This window comes from Zingiber officinale, chromosome 5A (genome assembly GCF_018446385.1).
Source record: "Zingiber officinale cultivar Zhangliang chromosome 5A, Zo_v1.1, whole genome shotgun sequence".
In the NCBI taxonomy this organism is placed as follows: Eukaryota; Viridiplantae; Streptophyta; class Magnoliopsida; order Zingiberales; family Zingiberaceae; genus Zingiber; species Zingiber officinale.
This window is the reverse complement of record NC_055994.1, coordinates 143,925,279-143,942,702: the sequence shown is the minus strand read 5'-3', so window position 1 is coordinate 143,942,702 and position 17,424 is coordinate 143,925,279.

The following is a 17,424-nucleotide window of genomic DNA, read 5'->3' as shown; positions in this document are numbered from 1 at the left end:
CTAAATGTGCATGAGCTTAGGAAAACAAAAAGTCGAGCGAAAGATGTAGTAGACGAGAAGGATGCCACGGGAAATGAGTCTACAGGCTCGGTGCATTTGAGAGACGAGAAGCTACAAAAGAGTACACTAGTGGCGCGAGAAGGACGCGCACGACGGTTCGAGGGATGAGAAGCCATGTAGGAAGCTTAGTCGAGGAGAAGATCAGAGTTGGGTTTAGGTGAGTTCAACTCTGGACGGTCGGAAGCATAACCATAGGAGTAAAAGTTCGGAAGAGGTCAACTCTGATGTTGACCTTGGAATGAAGGGTTCTGCCATAAAAATCCGAGGTGCGTAGGTGGACTGGAGGCGCCTTGGGTGATTTGGCTTGCTTCTGTCGCTGAAAGGCGCTGAGGCGCCTCAGTTGAAAAGGCGGGGAGGCGCCTTATTTGAACTAAGGCACCTCTGTGCAAAACTCAACCATAGTAACAGCTACTCACTAGAGGCACATGAAATGGAACATAGGTGCCTCCATGCATCCATAGCCGTTGGACATATAATATTTGATTGGATAAATTTTGCTAATCTGGAGGCGCCTCAAACTTAACTAAGGCACCTCCAATGCCACATCAGCCAACAATAAAAAGTGTTCTGAGCACTATAAAAAGAACGAATGTCCTCTAGCTCAAACACAATATTTGTATTCGATTTTCAAGTTTATTTTGCAACTTTCTGAGCTGTAAATCAATATACGAGGCTTCTCTACCTCCGACCATGTCAAAGAAGGAGATTCTTGCTAGTGGTTATTTCTGTCTTGGATTAGCAACCTCCCCAGTTGTAAACCAAATAAATCGGTAGTCTCATATTTCTTTTTAAGCTTTTATTTTATATTAATTTACAAGTGTCTATTAACTAAAGTCGAAAGATTGAGAAAGATACAATTTATTTTCAGGGCAATTCATCCCCTCTTACTGACCTACATGGGACCAACATTAAGAGCCCTTAGTAAGAGGGTGTTGAAATAGCTTACCCCTCTAAGATTAAGATGTAGATAAATCTAATAAGGTAGTTGAGCTAATGACCTAAAACCAGTACTTTTTGGAAGGCAACCCAAGTTTTCTAGTTTCTATTTAAGTTTATTTTAATTTTGTTTTAGTTTTTTAACCTAATCTCTCTATTTAATTTCTCTTGTCTAATTTCTTTTTATAGGTTTCAAAGTGTGGAGGAATGTAAATATCAAATAGAGGAGTATTTTTAGCACATGAATGCCTCAACCATTTAGAGTTTATTACTTGGTAACTTCTATAACTTCAAAATCTCCTCCATGTTATATTTCTAGTTTTCATTGGGATAATAAAAAGTTTAAGTCTGGGGATGTGTTGAGTTGTAGTTTAATTTTTTTATATTTATAATTGCATAATAAATTTACCTAGTTGCATCATACACCATGTTATGATTGTTTGCTCCTTAATACAATTGTTCTAGATTTCTTGTGGTATATTGTTGACTTATAGTGCTAGTATATTTAGTGATTTATTATTTTTTTTTATCTATGATAGTATAAAGTGAACAATATTTTTACTATAAAAGTTTAAGTATTGGTCTTTTTTTAGGATCTCTTTACACATTGTCTAATTTTGATGGCAGATAACTCTGAAAATAATTATGATTCATAGAACTGGACTGGTACTTGTGTTTCTAAGGTGATCACTTAATTATATTTTGGTTATTAGATGATCTCGGATCATGACAATTCACTTTGAAAAATCAAAATCCCTTTATTTGTATTTATATATTTACATATGTGTTAGTGTTATACTTTTAAAGCACAAAAAAAAAATTATATGAATAAGAAATAGAAAATAGTTGTCGTGAGTGGAAATTAACAATTTATCCCTTTGAAATCGAGTTGGTTACTAGGGTAATAATATCATGTTTCTCTTAATTTCGTGTAATTTTTTGAGACCTTATGTAGTTTGAGAGATATGAACCATGTGAATGACAGGTTAATGTTTATCGTTGGGAGCATTAGAAACTATTGTATTGAGCACGGAGAATTATTACTTAGGTCATACTCAAACAACTTTATATCTTATTTATCAGTGAAATCATTTGATAGGATTCTACTGATTTACTAGATATTATAATGTACTATTTAGCTATAGAAATCTAGATTATAATTTTCGCTTAAGGGTAAATAAAAGTTTAAAATTTTTTCAGATGTCATGGATGGATTTACAATTCTAATTTAGGTTTAATGGAATTGTCTTTAACAGAATGTTTCATGTTTGCTTTCTTAAGGTACTTTTAGTTGTTCATTTTCTTAATAACAAAATTCCCTGTGAATGCTAAAAATCCAAAACCCTGAAACATTCAATTTACGATAAATCGATTATAAGATTTAGGACTCCTCAACTATATTCCTGGTGAAAAACGATTTAAGGCATCCCTCAAGACGGTACGATGGTTAAGACATAAGGTATTACCATATGAGGTCTTGGGATCGAAATTCGGCGTGACCAAGCATAACCTCCCCCATGTCTTGGCCATTTGCACTAATGGCTAGTAGCCACCCGTGATTTACCTCCTCCATGTTGGCCTAGGGATGGGTTGGCGGGGGCTGACCTAGGGACGGGTTGACGGGGCACTGGGGACGAGTGAATTGCCTTTTGCAACATGGTGAAAAAAGATTTAGATCATTTCTTATGTTATATTAGTATAATTAAGGAATTTGATAATTAATTATTTGTAAACATATCACGACAAATACGTTCTATCATCCACCAAATCAAGTTGTTGAAAATAGAAAAATGAGATTAGTTGATTGATTAATGAAGAAAAACTCAACCATCACCTGGGGCCATGGTTTGCGGTAGGATATCCAGATTATCTCCCAGACATCCGCGGTTCGAACTCCAACTATGATGTATTTGTACGACTTTTTCCTCCAAATGGAGGGTGTAATCAAAGGATGTTGGGCTTTTGGGTTGATCGCCGCATGTGCTTCCTGATTTACCCTAGTGGTCGGTGGGAAACTTTCGTGGGACCGGGCCTGTCACCCCAGAGATAGTCAATGAGGCTAACTGGGATTATCATTTTTTTTAAATCATTGATATTTATGCAGTGGTAGGGCATCCAGATTATCACCTAGGTACCCGCGATTTAAGTCTCAGCTATGACGAATTTTCAGGAATTTTTCCTCCAAATGAGACATATTGGGCTCCTGGGCTGGCCGCCGCAAACGCTTCCCGATTTATCCTGGTGGCCGGTGGGAAATTTGGACTGGTCATCTCAGGCTCGACGTTATCCATCTGATTAATTATTTTTATTTTTTTAAATCATTGATATTTTTATCCTAATAGTCAATGGATATTTTTAACAATCAAATTGATTTTATTTGATAGCTCAATTAACATTACCGATTAAATATATATTTATATTTACAGACTAATTAAAAAACTATTAATTTTTTAAAAATGACAGGTCAAACATATATGTGACAAGTTGCCAACCATAATTATAATTTTTTAAAAAAGGAATTTACTATCAATTTGCTTGGCTTATAATTTTTTTTAAAAAAATACTATATTTTTTTGACCCGTGAATGATATTTATTGACCATAATAATTTCTTTTATTAATAATTTATATTTACCAATTAAAATAAGATTATAGGAGATTCTGGATAAAAACTTTTACTAAGTAATCCTTTCTTTTATTTGTAGACATGAATTATCTTAATTATCTTATAGAGGAAGTTGGTAATCCTTAAATCTCAGACGTCGATGGTGAAACGGAATCCAACTATAATTATGTTGCTCCATCATTTTTTTCTGCAAAAGTTGTTTATGAATTGCATTCATCCGATTAAGCTGTTGAAAATAGAAAACATTCATTGATGAATTCACTGGTCAATGAAGAAATTAAACCTTGATTGTTTGTGCAAATTCACAAGGGTTATTTTGGGAGAAGAAATATGAGATATTGCGACAGCAAGCAGGTCTACTGTCAGCCTTGTAAAATCAGAATTGATGATTCACAAATGAAATCAAATTGAATTAAAGAAAAACTAATCATCAATAAATAATTGCTGAAGATTTACATAGATCTCATGGAAATGAGAGATGAGGGTTGACCGATCAATTTACTTACTTGTAATTGAAAAAATAATTTATTAATTTTGAAATTAAACGTAGTGGGCGCGCGAGGGTGGACAGTGGAATCTACAATTCTGATATAAAAAAAAGTCAAAACGTAATTTTAATAATTGATTAAATAAAAAAAGTCACCTTTTAAAACAGCAATTTAAGTTTTCTAAAAATAAATTAATATGGATTTTAGATAATGTTCTTCACAAATATTATTTTAAATAGTTAGGAAAATACTCTGGGCATGTTAGTTACAAGTCATGAAAGAGTAAAATCTTTGAAACACGTATAATAAATATCGGGTTAGCATTCATGTTTGTCTTAATCTATCCTTTCGGCTAAAACTATTTTTAACGCTCATGGATCGATTTACCATTCTAATTTAGGTTTAAAGTAATTGCCTTTAACAGAATGTTTCATGTTTCCCTTCTTAGGGTAGTTTAAGCTGTATATTTCCTTAGTAATAAAATTCCCATGTGAAATGTTAAAAATTAAATTAAAATACTAGAACATTATATTTACAAATAAATCTATCATATGATTTATCATTCACCAACTATATTTCCCTATGCTATATTAATAGTTTAGAGATTCGGTAGTTAATTTTTTTTAAACGTATCAAGACAAATACATTCTATCATCCACCAAATCAAGCAGTGGAAAATATAAAAATGAAATTAGTCAATTGATCAACGAACAAAAATGCAACCATCACAAAGTACTTTAAATCGTTGTCACCTGCTCCGGGGCTATGATGTAACGACAGAGTATTTAAGTTATCATCGGATGTTGGATTCTTGGATTGTCCGTTGCAAGTACTTCTTGATTTATCTTGATGGCCGGTGGAAAACTTCCGTGGGACTAGGGTGGTCATCTCAGGCTCGATGTTACCCAGCCTGGTTAATCAATTTAAATCATTGTCACCTGCCCCCGGGGCTATGGTGCAGCGGCAGGGCATCTAGATTGCCACCCAGATACCCACGGTTCGAGCCTCAGCTATGACGAATTTGTAGGAATTTTTCCTCCAAATGGGGCACGCAACTAAAGGATGATGGACTCCTGGGCTGCCCGCTGTGAGCGCTTCCCGATTTATCCTGATGGCCTGTGGGAAACTTCCGTGGGGTTAGGTCGGTCACCCCAGGCTCGACGTTACCCAACCTGGTTAATCATTTTTTTTAAATCGTTGTCACCCGCCCCCGGGGCTATGGGGCAGCGGCAGGGCATTCAGATTGTTACCCAGGCACCCGTGGTTCGAGCCCCATCTATGACGAATTTGCAGGAATTTTTCCTCCAAATGGGGCATGCAACTAAAGGATGCTAGGCTCTTGGGTTGCCCGCTGCGTGCACTTCCCGATTTACCTTGGTGTCCGGTGGGAAACTTCCATGGGGCTAGGCCGGTCACCCCAGGCTCGACGTTACCTAGCCTGGTAATTTTTTTTTTTAATCGTTGTCACCCACGAAATTAGTCAATTTAGCCCCCGGGGCTATAATGCAGTGGCAGGATATCTAGGTTGTCACCCAGGCACCGAGGTTCAAGCCCCAGGTATGACGAATTTGCAGGAATTTTTATTCCAAATGGGGCACGCAACTAAAGGATGCTGAGCTCCCGGACTGCCTGCTGCGAGCACTTCCCAATTTACCCTGGTGGCCGATGAGAAACTTCCGTGGGGCCGGGCCGGTCACCCCAGAGATAGTCAATGAGGCTAACTGAGATATCGTTTTTTTTTTAATCGTTGATTATGTCCCCGGGGCCATGGTGTCGCAGTAGGACATCCAGGTTGTTACCTAGGCACCCGCGGTTGACGTATTTGTAGAAATTTTTTCTCCAAATGGGAGGCATAACGAAAGGATGCTGGGCTTCTGGACTGGCCGTCGCGTGCACTTTCCGATTTATCTTGGTGGTTGGTGGGAAACTTCCGTGGGGTTGGGTCGGTCACCCCAGGGATAGTCAATGAGGCTAACTGAGATTATCATTTTTTTAATCGTTGATTAGGGTCTCCGGGGCTATGATGCCGCAATAGGACATCCAGGTTGTCACCTAGGCACCCGCAACTCGAGCCTCAGCTACGACGTATTTGTAGGAATTGTTCTTCCAAATGGGGGGGGCGTAACCAAAGGATGTTTGACTTTTGGACTGGCCGCCACGTGCACTTCCCGATTTACCCTAGTGACCGATGGGAAACTTCCGTGGGACCGGGTCGGTCATCCTAGAGATAGTAAATGAGACTAATTAACTGAGATTATTATTGTTTTTTAAATCGTTGATTAGGTCCCCGGGGCCATGGTGCCGCGGTAGGATATTCAGGTTGTCATCCAGACACCCGCGGTTCGAACCCAAACTACGGTGTATTTGCAGGAATTTTTCCTCCAAATGGAGGATGTAACCAAAGGATGTTGTGCTTCTAGACTAGCCGTCGTGTACTTCTCGATTTACCTTGGTGGCTGGTGGGAAACTTTCGTGGGGCGGGGCCGGTCACCCCAGAAATAGTCAATGAGGCTAACTGTGATTATCATTTTTTTTATTTTTATTTTGTTTTTATTTTTTTTTAAATCGTTGATTAGGCAGTCCCCTCAGGGTAGTGTAGTGGTTGAGACATGAGGTGTTGTCATATTAGATCATGTGACCAAACCTCGGCGCGTCCAAGCATGCCTTCCCTCGTGGCTTGACCACTGCACCAATGACTAGTAGTTATTCATATTGTACCTCCTCTGTATTAACCCAGAAATAAATTGATGAAGGTATTAGAGTGAGTAAATCATCTGTTACCACATTTAAATCGTTGATTAGGGCAACGAATTTCATTTTTTTTTACCGAATTTAAATCGTTGATTTTTTTTGGTCAATCTGGGATGTGCTACTGGGTGAGGAGCTACTCACGTTTCCGGATTTATCTAATGACCCATCTGACCAACCACCTCCAAGATTAATCACTGAAAACCCTAATACCTAAATTATAAAAAAATAATATAATTTTTGTTAAACTCATTATTGATTTTTTTTACAACCAAATGTATTTTAGTTTACCGATTAAATATATATTTATATTTACGGACTAATAGAAAAAACTATTAATTTTTTTAAAAAAAATGATAGGTCAAACATATATTTGATAAGTAATTACCAACCATGATTATATATTTTTATAAAAATTTACTATCAATATGTTTGGCTTATATTTTTTTTTTAAAAAAATACTGATTTTTTGGCCCGTGAATGATATTTATCGACCATATATCGCTGATTATCACCCGATAACTAGTGATTTATATTTAGCAATAAAAAAAAAGATTGTTGATAAAAGTTTTTGATCGGTAGACATGAATTATCTTGTAAACTAAGTCGGTAATCCTTGAATCTAATTAAGATGTCAAAGGTGAAACATAATACAACTATTTCTATGTTTCTCTATCAATTTTTTCCGTAAAAGTTATTCATGGATTGCAATCGCCTGATCAAGTTGTTGAAAATAGAAAACATTCACCGATGAATTCATTGATCAATGAAGAAAACCTTGATTATTCATTATTTGTGTTTCGTTTACTTACACTGACCAAGTTAAAAAGGGTTAAGTGTAAATTCGCTAGGGTTATTTTGCGAGCTGAAATATGAGATAAAACCAACCTTTTTTTCTTGGTAGATACCCGGCTTCGCCCAAAGAATTTGTCGGTGATCTACTCAGTGATGCAACAACAAGTATGTCTGTCAAATGAAATCAAAGTGAATCAAAGAAAAACTAATCGACAATAAATAATATATTGCTGAAGATTTATATAGATCCTTTGGAAATGAGAGATGAGGGCTGGCGGATCAATTTAATTACTTGCAATTGAAAAAATAATTGATTAATTTTGAAATTAAACGCAGTGGGCGAGTAGGTGGACAGTGGATTAAGTTTAATATGTAATTTTGATTAAAAGAAAAGTCAAACCTTGATTTTAACAATTGATTAAATGGAAAAGTCACCATTAAAATTAAACAACTTTTTAAGTTTTCTAAAAATAAATTAATACGGATTTTAGATAATGTTTTTCACAAAAATTATTTTAAATACTTTGGAAAATACTCTGAACATTTTAGATAATGTTTGTCTTAATCTATCCTTTCAGCTACAACTATCTTTAACACTCTTGATCTAACACATGTAAATGATTATTTTGTTTGTGTTTATACCAAGTGCATCATCTATGTTGGATATAATTTTGCAAAATAAAATCTTGGTGTCATCGATCGTTGAAAGTCAAGTTTGACTTCAAAATCAAAATCAAAATCAAAATCAAAATAAAGTCAAGTTTCGCGTAGATAAATCTGGATTATTAATATGCTCAAAATTGATTACGGATGAATGAGAAATTAATTGTTTAAAAATGTACTCAAATTAACATTAAGGTTAGTCCCACATCGTTAACCGGCGAGAGCCAGTGTTTCCTTATGTGTTGCTGTGTTAATGTTGTTAATACAAAAGCATAGGTGCTGTCTACCCTTGGGCGAGCAAGAGCTCGCACTTGCGAGCCCACCACCTGCCACGTGCGCAATAAGCACTTTGTTGGCGCATTGGGAGTTTTAATTTATGCTCCACATGGCGGTAACATGGCATGGTCGGGTGACACCACGTGGCGGTGACATGGCATGTCAGGTGACGAGGCAGTGCCTATGTGTTGGTGCAGCGGAGACCGGCAAGAGGGGGGTGAATTGCTGAAAAACAAAAACAAACGGCAAGAGGGGGGGTGAATTGCTGAAAAACAAAAACAAACTATACCCTCTCGGATTTCAACTCAGAATTTAAATCAGCAACTAAATTAATGAAACAGAAAAAGAAACACGAATGGAAAAGACTCAGAGATTTAACCTGGTTACAACCAAGGAGGTTGTTAATCCAGGACAGTAGAAAAGCGTAGTAAGAAAAATCTCCTTCTCTGAAGGCGGAGAAGCCTTTTACACTTTTGAAGCTCACTAGTTGCTTAGGAATTGCTAACAGATTGATTGCTTGAGTTGTTCTTTAATTCCTAGCTCCAGGGGCCTTTTTATAGCTCCTGGAAAGTCTATCCCGAGGGTCCAAGGCGCCTCCAACAAGGTTTAAGGCGCCTCCAGCTCGGTCAGCGGATAAAACTTTATCCGCAGCGCAAACGGTCAAAACAGATTGTTGAAGGCGCCTTCATGATGGAGGCGCCTCCAAGCCTGCTGGAGGCGCCTCCAAGTTGGCAGCACAGTTTCCAACTTGATTTTTCCAGCTTCCGATGCTCCGTTCTTTTGGGTGATTGCGGCCAACCGGAATAGGGCTCACCCGAACCCAATTCCCGGCCTTCTCCTCGAGCAGCCTTCCGTCCCGGCTTAACGTCCCTCGAATGCCGCGCACGCTCTTCACGCCCACCGGAGTACTCTTCCGCAGCTCTCTCGTCCTTCGGACGCACCGAGCCCGTCGGCTCCCTTCCCGTGCCGTCCTTCTCGCTAGCTGCGTCTTCCGCTCGACTTCCTGTGCTCCTAAGCTCCTGCACACTCAGACACAGGGATCAAACACAGCAGGACCTAACCAACTTGGTTGATCACATGAAAACTACCACGGGGTCCAACAATCTCCCCCTTTTTGATGTGCATCAACCCAAGTTCAAGTTAGAGTTAAAATAGACATAAAGAGTAATTTTAAAGAAAAAATTACTAAACTAACAAGTTAAGCATAATTTTTACAATTAGTAAAATTGCAACACTTTTTATAAAAGTAATAACAGAAATTTTAAATTTTTTTTTTTAACTCCCCCTAAACTTGTACTTTTCTCTCCCCCTTTGATCACAGCAAAAATGGGGTTAAGAAAATATGAAACAAATAAGTTAAGTGAAATGCATAGAATTTTTTAAAAAAATTCTAAGTTAAAAAAAAATGAATTTTTCCCAAAAGAAATTCTAAGTCAAATTTTTGAATTTTCAGAAAAATTTTCTAAGTCAATAAAAATTTCTAAGTCAATAAATTTTTTTTTTTTAAAATTTTCACAATCTGACGTTTTAGAATTTTAAAAAGATTTAAAAACTTTTAAATCATTATTTGATTCTAGTTTAATGCTTATTCAAAAAAAGTTAATTAAACATTTTCTTCCAATATTTTAGCTTCCAGGTCGTGGCGAGGCACTAGACCTTCTTGGTTATTGGAGCAACAATCACTTCCTTAGACAAAGCTTCCATAAAGAATTTCAATATTTAATTCTCTCATTTTAAGCTTTTAATTTTTGAAAAGTTAATTAAGCACAGATTTTGGAACCCAATAGAGGTTCCTTCCTTCAGGATTATTTAAAAATCTAGGGGGTACATAGTTTCTTGGTATTTTTCTAAGTTGACCTTGATGCTTCCTTATATACCAATTTAATTTACCATAAGTTCTAATTTTTTACTTTGGAAATTTCTTTAAGCATGCATCATTTTTCAATTTTTCAATTTCTAATTTTAAATTTTCATTTTCTGATTTTAGATGATCATACATTTCTAACGGGCATGCTCTTGCTAAGTTCAATTTAAGTTCAGCATTCTCTTTTTCTAATTGATCTAACTCTTTAGAAAGAGACTTGATAAATTTGAAAGATTGAGTTGGGGTTAGATTGCGTACCTTACGTACCTGGTCTGGTGACGCTCCCCCTTCACTGCTGCTTTCTTCTTCTGATGTTCCTCCCCCTTCATCGATGCTCATCTCTGAGCTGGACGTTTCTTCTTTCTGATGGTTGGCCATCAGTGCTAGTCCCGAGAATTCTTCGACTTCCGATTCGGAGGATGACGAATCTGACCAAGTAGCTTTCAGATTCTTGTGCTTGGAGGGTTCTGGTTTCTTGTATTTTGGCTTTGCCTTTTCTTTCTCCTTTCTCTTTAGCTTTGGACAGTCATCTTTGATGTGTCCCTCTTCGTTGCAGTTGTAGCAGCGAACCGTCCTCTTCTTTCGATGATGCCTCTGCGATTTAAATTTATTAGTACTAAAAAACTTATTGAAGCGTCTTACCAGTAGTGCCGCTTCGGATTCGTCGACTGAGGCTTCGGAGTCAGAACTGTTCATCTTTGCCTTTAAGGCAATGTTCTGACTTGTCTTCTCTGCTCCGTCGGGTTCTGAAACTCGAGATTCGTGAAGTTCAAAAGTTGAAAATAATTGTTCTAACGTACTTACTTCGAGGTCCTTAGAGATGTAGTACGCATCTACTAAGGAGGCCCACTCTGGAGTTCTCGGGAAGGCATTGAGCGCGTATCGGATGGAATCCCGGTTGGTTACCTCTTCTCCAAGGTTCGTAAGTTGCGTTATTAGCTCCTTGATTCTCGCTTGGAGTTGCGTTACCTTCTCGCCTTGGTTCATCCGGAGGTTCGTTAACTGGTTCCGGAGGATGTCGCGCTTCGCTAGCTTCGCTTCAGAAGTACCTTCGTGAAGCTCCAGGAATTTCTCCCAGAGATCTTTCGCTGAGTCGTAGCTTCCGATCCGATTTACCTCCTGCGGCGGCAGCACACTGAGCAGGAAATCGGCTTGCTCCTTCTTGCTCCATGTGTTTTCTTCTTTGTCATTCGGTGCTGCAAAACCATATTTCATTGTAATAAGAATATCAAAATCGGTTTTAAAAATACCTCCATTTTGCGCTTCCAGGTGGCGAAGTCTCCGTCAAACTTCGGGGGATGGATGTTTGCTCCGGCCATCGTCTTGATCGTAGTGCTTCAGTTGGCGGTTAGTCCTTCTGAGGCGATGCTCTGATACCACTTGTTGGTGCAGCGGAGACCGGCAAGAGGGGGGTGAATTGCTGAAAAACAAAAACAAACTATACCCTCCTCGGATTTCAACTCAGAATTTAAATCAGCAACTAAATTATTGAAACAGAAAAAGAAACACGAATGGAAAAGACTCAGAGATTTAACCTGGTTACAACCAAGGAGGTTGTTAATCCAGGACAGTAGAAAAGCGTAGTAAGAAAAATCTCCTTCTCTGAAGGCGGAGAAGCCTTTTACACTTTTGAAGCTCACTAGTTGCTTAGGAATTGCTAACAGATTGATTGCTTGAGTTGTTCTTTAATTCCTAGCTCCAGGGGCCTTTTTATAGCTCCTGGAAAGTCTATCCCGAGGGTCCAAGGCGCCTCCAACAAGGTTTAAGGCGCCTCCAGCTCGGTCAGCAGATAAAACTTTATCCGCAGCGCAAACGGTCAAAACAGACTGTTGAAGGCGCCTTCAGCAAGCCTGAAGGCGCCCTTGGAGGCGCCTTCAGCAAGGCTGGAGGCACCTTCAATCTGGAGGCGCCTCCAAGCCTGATGGAGGCGCCTCCAAGCTGGCAGCTCAACATTCCAGCTTGTTTCTTGCTCCACTTTGACTTCCGATGCTCCGATCTTTTGGGTGATTGCGGCCAACCGGAATAGGGCTCACCCGAACCCAATTCCCGGCCTTCTCCTCGAGCAGCCTTCCATCCCGGCTTAACGTCCCTCGAACGCCGCGCACGCTCTTCACGCCCACCGGAGTACTCTTCCGCAGCTCTCTCGTCCTTCGGACGCACCGAGCCCGTCGGCTCCCTTCCCGTGCCGTCCTTCTTGCTAGCTGCGTCTTCCGCTCGACTTCCTGTGCTCCTAAGCTCCTGCACACTCAGACACAGGGATCAAACACAGCAGGACCTAACCAACTTGGTTGATCACATCAAAACTACCACGGGGTCCAACACTATGTGGCACGTAACTGTGTAGAGAGCAATGATTGAATTGAGCGAACAGATGGTGATAGTCGGATCAAAGATTAGGACAGATCACAAGTAGATGCGATCTAGAGCGTCGGATTCTAATCATCAGTATTCTCATCCAAAATCTAAAATTTAGGGTAAAAAAATTACTTTATTAAATTTAGATATCCATTTTTCACTATATGATACATCAGCTTCCCTATAATTTACCAAAAATATATTTTTTTTTATTATTTTTTATCTTTCCTTCATATTTTTTATTATTAGATGGAGGAGAGAGACATTTTTTATTATTAGAGGAAGGAGAGAGAAATTTTTTATTATTAGAGGGAGCTAGTAGAGAGAAATATTATTTTAATGTTTAGGGAATGGAATCCATTCCCTAAATTTAAAAAATTACTATTCATAAAATGTATATTTAGGGAATGAGTAGGGTACCTGATGCGGATTGTTTTTAATGCAAAATGTAAAATTTAAGGTAATAGTTTAGTTTAGGGTAATTGATGTGGATCAAGATGAGAATATGAAGAGTTATAATCAAGGGACGAGATCATATCAGAATCTGAAGAGTTATATCTCTTATGGCTGAAATCAAAAAACATTTAAAGGATTATATCCTTTCAAAATGAATGATCTAGATCAGTCCAATACTTACCTCTTCACCCAATATAAATAGATCCCCCTCTCATTCTTGGAAATCATTCAGTTCGAAAAGCATTTGCATTCAAACCATTAATCCATCTCTTACATAAGAAGAGTCCAAAAAGCCTACGAGAAGGTTCGTCAGTCTCGAAGTTTGAAGTGCTACTATTTCGAGACGTCGCCGTTGTATCTTGGGAACGAATTACTGTTATCCGTAAGCATCGTAGCAGAGCAATATCGTTTTACGGAGATAGTGTCGAACACTAGCCTCGACGATAATAAATCAGTTTACTTCCTCCCAACAACAACCTCCCAGAAATCCCGACAGTCGACTAAATCGACTATGTCAAACACCGAGGAGGAGCTAACAATCTATTCATCCATCCCTCTAGCCAAAAAGTCCAACTTCCCTACCTATAAGATTCTACTTGTTCTTGTTACATGGATGTTAGACTGAGATTTCGATGCTTAGTTGTTATTGCTTTGCTAGGGTTTAATCATTGCTTACTTGAGTTTACTTTAGTGCAGTAGTTAAAAGTAAGGTCAATTGTTGTTCTTTTCTGATATTATGGATCGATTTACAATTCTAATTTAGGTATAAAGGAATTGCCTTAGAGTAGGGTAGTTTAAGTTGTTTATTTCCTTAGTAACACAATTCCCATGTGAAATACTAAAAATCAAAATCCTGAAACATTCTATTTACAAATAAATGGATCCTATGATTTATTACTCACCAATTACATTCCTTGTGAGAGACACTTTGGGTCATTCCCTATACTATACTAGTATAATTAGAGAGTTCGATAATTAATTATTTGTAAAAGTATCACGACAAATATGTTCTATCATCACCAAATCAAGTGGTTGAAAACATAAAAATGAAATTAGTTGATTGATCAATGAATTGGGATGTTGGCTGTCGGACAACGAGCCACTCATGTATCACAGGAAAGAGAAAAGGTTAAACAGAAAGCCCAAGGTACACCTTCATATAAGAAGTAGTAGACGGGTCACAAAAGAGGAAATAAGAGGCAAGGTTCACCGGCTACTTTTGGGGAGTCCTCCCGACCTCAGAAGTCAGGATGCTCGTCAGCTAGTTCTTCTCGTCCTTTTCAGTAGAACTAGAAGAATTATTCTAGTGTGCCCAGTTATTACTGGTGTGGGGTTAGTGGTCACACCAAACCCGATTGCCTTTTGGACTAGGTCGTATGTTACTATTGTAAACTTCTAAGGCATGTGAGTCGAGATTGTACTCTGAAGACACAGATGGAGGCTGCAAATGTTATTGCTCAGGGGAGTCGTTTCACACAGACATGACATCCGAGAGGATCTAAGACGACACATGGCGCTCCACATCAGCAGTGATGACCACCTTCTTGGGCTCAAGTATACCATATTCAGGGTCAAGAGCATCCAGTGATACCAACAACTATGCAGTATGCCACTGCTGCCTCGTCCTATTAGGCATATCCGACACAACAGGATTTTCCACTGCCACCTCAGTCTTATTCGGTGGTCCAGCCTTAGCCTCAGCCTTAACAATCGACTACCGCTCCTCCGGTTCAACCTTAGATTATTTCGGGGATACCACCATCGTGCCCGGAGGTGAGACGTGTTTATGCTATTACACGAGAGGAGGCATAGTGGGCCGAAGGATTAATCTTTTTGAATATTATTTCAATTTATTTTATTTTCGGTTGATCTATTAATAGATACTAGCTGTTTCCATTTTTTTATTTCTCGATTATTGGAGGTGGGGTCAGACCATCCGATACAAAAGACCTTGATATCTAAATTATTAAAAAAAAAAAGATAATTTTTGTCAAACTCATTGTTGATTTTTTTTAACAACTAAATGTATCATGTATTTAACAATTAAAAGGACAGATTAAAAAATATTTTTTTTTAAATGACAGGTAAAACATACATTTAACAAGTAATTACCGACCATGATTATAATTTTTTTAAAAAAATTTAATATCAGTTTGTTTGGTGAATGATATTTATCTATCATGTATTTCTGATTACAATTCGATAATTTTTTTTATAGTAATTTATATTTACTAATCAAAATAAGAGATTGTCCGTAAAAGTTTTTAGATAGTAATCCTTTATTTTGTTTTAGACAAGAATTATCTTAATTATTTTGTAGAGTAGGTCGGTAATCCTTAAATCTAAGACGTGTGAAATATAATACAACCATTTTTATGTTGCTCCATCAGTTTTTTTTTCCGCAAAAGTTATTCATGGATTGCACCCATTTAATCAAGCTGTTGAAAATAGAAAACATTCACCGGTGAATTCATTGATATATGAAGAAACTTTGATTGTTCATCTGTTTCGTTTAGTTACGTACACTGACCATTTGTGTTTCATTTACTTTCGCTGACAGTTAAAGAGGGTTAAGTTAAGTGCAAATTCACAATGGCTATTTTGGGAGCAGGAATATAAGAAATGTATGGAGTATAGGAATAGAGGGTGAAAGAAAGACGAATGGATAATGAAACGATTGCCTCCTCTCAACTTAAACATATATATTTCGTCCCCTCAATATGAAATTCCTAGTTCTGTTCCTGGCCCATCTAAAGAATTTGTCGGTAATCTACTCGGTAATGCAAGCAGGTATGGTGGCCTTTGTTGAATCAAAGAAAAACTAATCAAGAATAAGTAATTGTTGAAAATTTACATAGATCCTATGGAAATGAGAGATGAGGGCTGGCCGATGAATTTACATACTTGCAATTGAAAAAATAATTGATTATTTTTTAAATTAAATGTACTGGGCGAGCAGCTAGCAGTGGATTAAGTTTAATATGTAATTTTGATAAAAAAAAAAAAGTCAAAACGGTAATTTTAACAATTGATTAAATAAAAAAGCCACCATTTAAAACATCATTTTAAGTTTTCTAAAAACAAATTAATACAGATTTTAAATAATGTTCTTCACAAAAATTCTTTTAAATAGTTAGTAAAATTAGTTATAGGAGTAATCTTTGAAACACTTATAATAAATACGAGCATGTTTGCATTTATCTATCCTTTATTTTATAACCATCTTTAACACTTTCGAAAAAAATGATTATTTTGTCTCAACATTATCCAATCTGGTTAATCATCTTTAACACTCTCGAGCACACACATGCAAATGATTATTTTGTCTGTGTTTATTTGAGGAATTGGCGAATTCTAAGTGCATCATAATATCATATATTCATCATCCACCCCTTTAGCCAAAAGTCCAACTTTCCTACATATATTTACTTCTGTCTCTAAGGAAACATCAGAAGTTCATTATAGTTTAGTTGTTCTTGGTCAGCTATAGCTATCTTTGATCATTCAATTTCAGGCACCTCTTCATCAATTTCAGACACCAATTTCTCCATTGAATAATCCTTGCTCCCAAACAAAGAAAGTAATTGTTACATCATTTTGACGTCTTTCTCCTTACATTCTTGGCCGAGGGTGTATGTTGTATGTGACTTTCAAGTAGACTATGTGTAAGTTGGAGAAGAGATGCATGAATCAAAAGTGAGATCATCATCAAATGGAATAATTGTCCTTGGTGCCAAATTGTAGATTGTCGTCCTTGGTGCCAAATTGTAGATTGTCAAGTGCAGAGTGGTCGGAAGTTGAGTCTAGGTGCACGGGAGAATCTGAATGCCAAATGCCATGGTTGTTGAGTTCCGAGTTGGTCGAGAGTTCGAGCTACCTCGGGGGACTATGCTAAATGCCGTTGTCGATGGACTGAGTGTCCTGAATAATCCGAGTCCGAATGGATTTATGTACAAGCGTCGTCCAAATGTCGAGTCAATCGAGTTCGAATGAGAAATTATTAAGATATATGTTTGATATAATTTTTTTAAAATAGATTCTTCCTTTTACGACGAAGTTAAAAGGTTACAATGAATATGATAGACATCTATTTTTCAGGATATAAAGATAAAATCATAATCTCAATCAAAGTCACGTGAACAACAAGATCCAATTCTA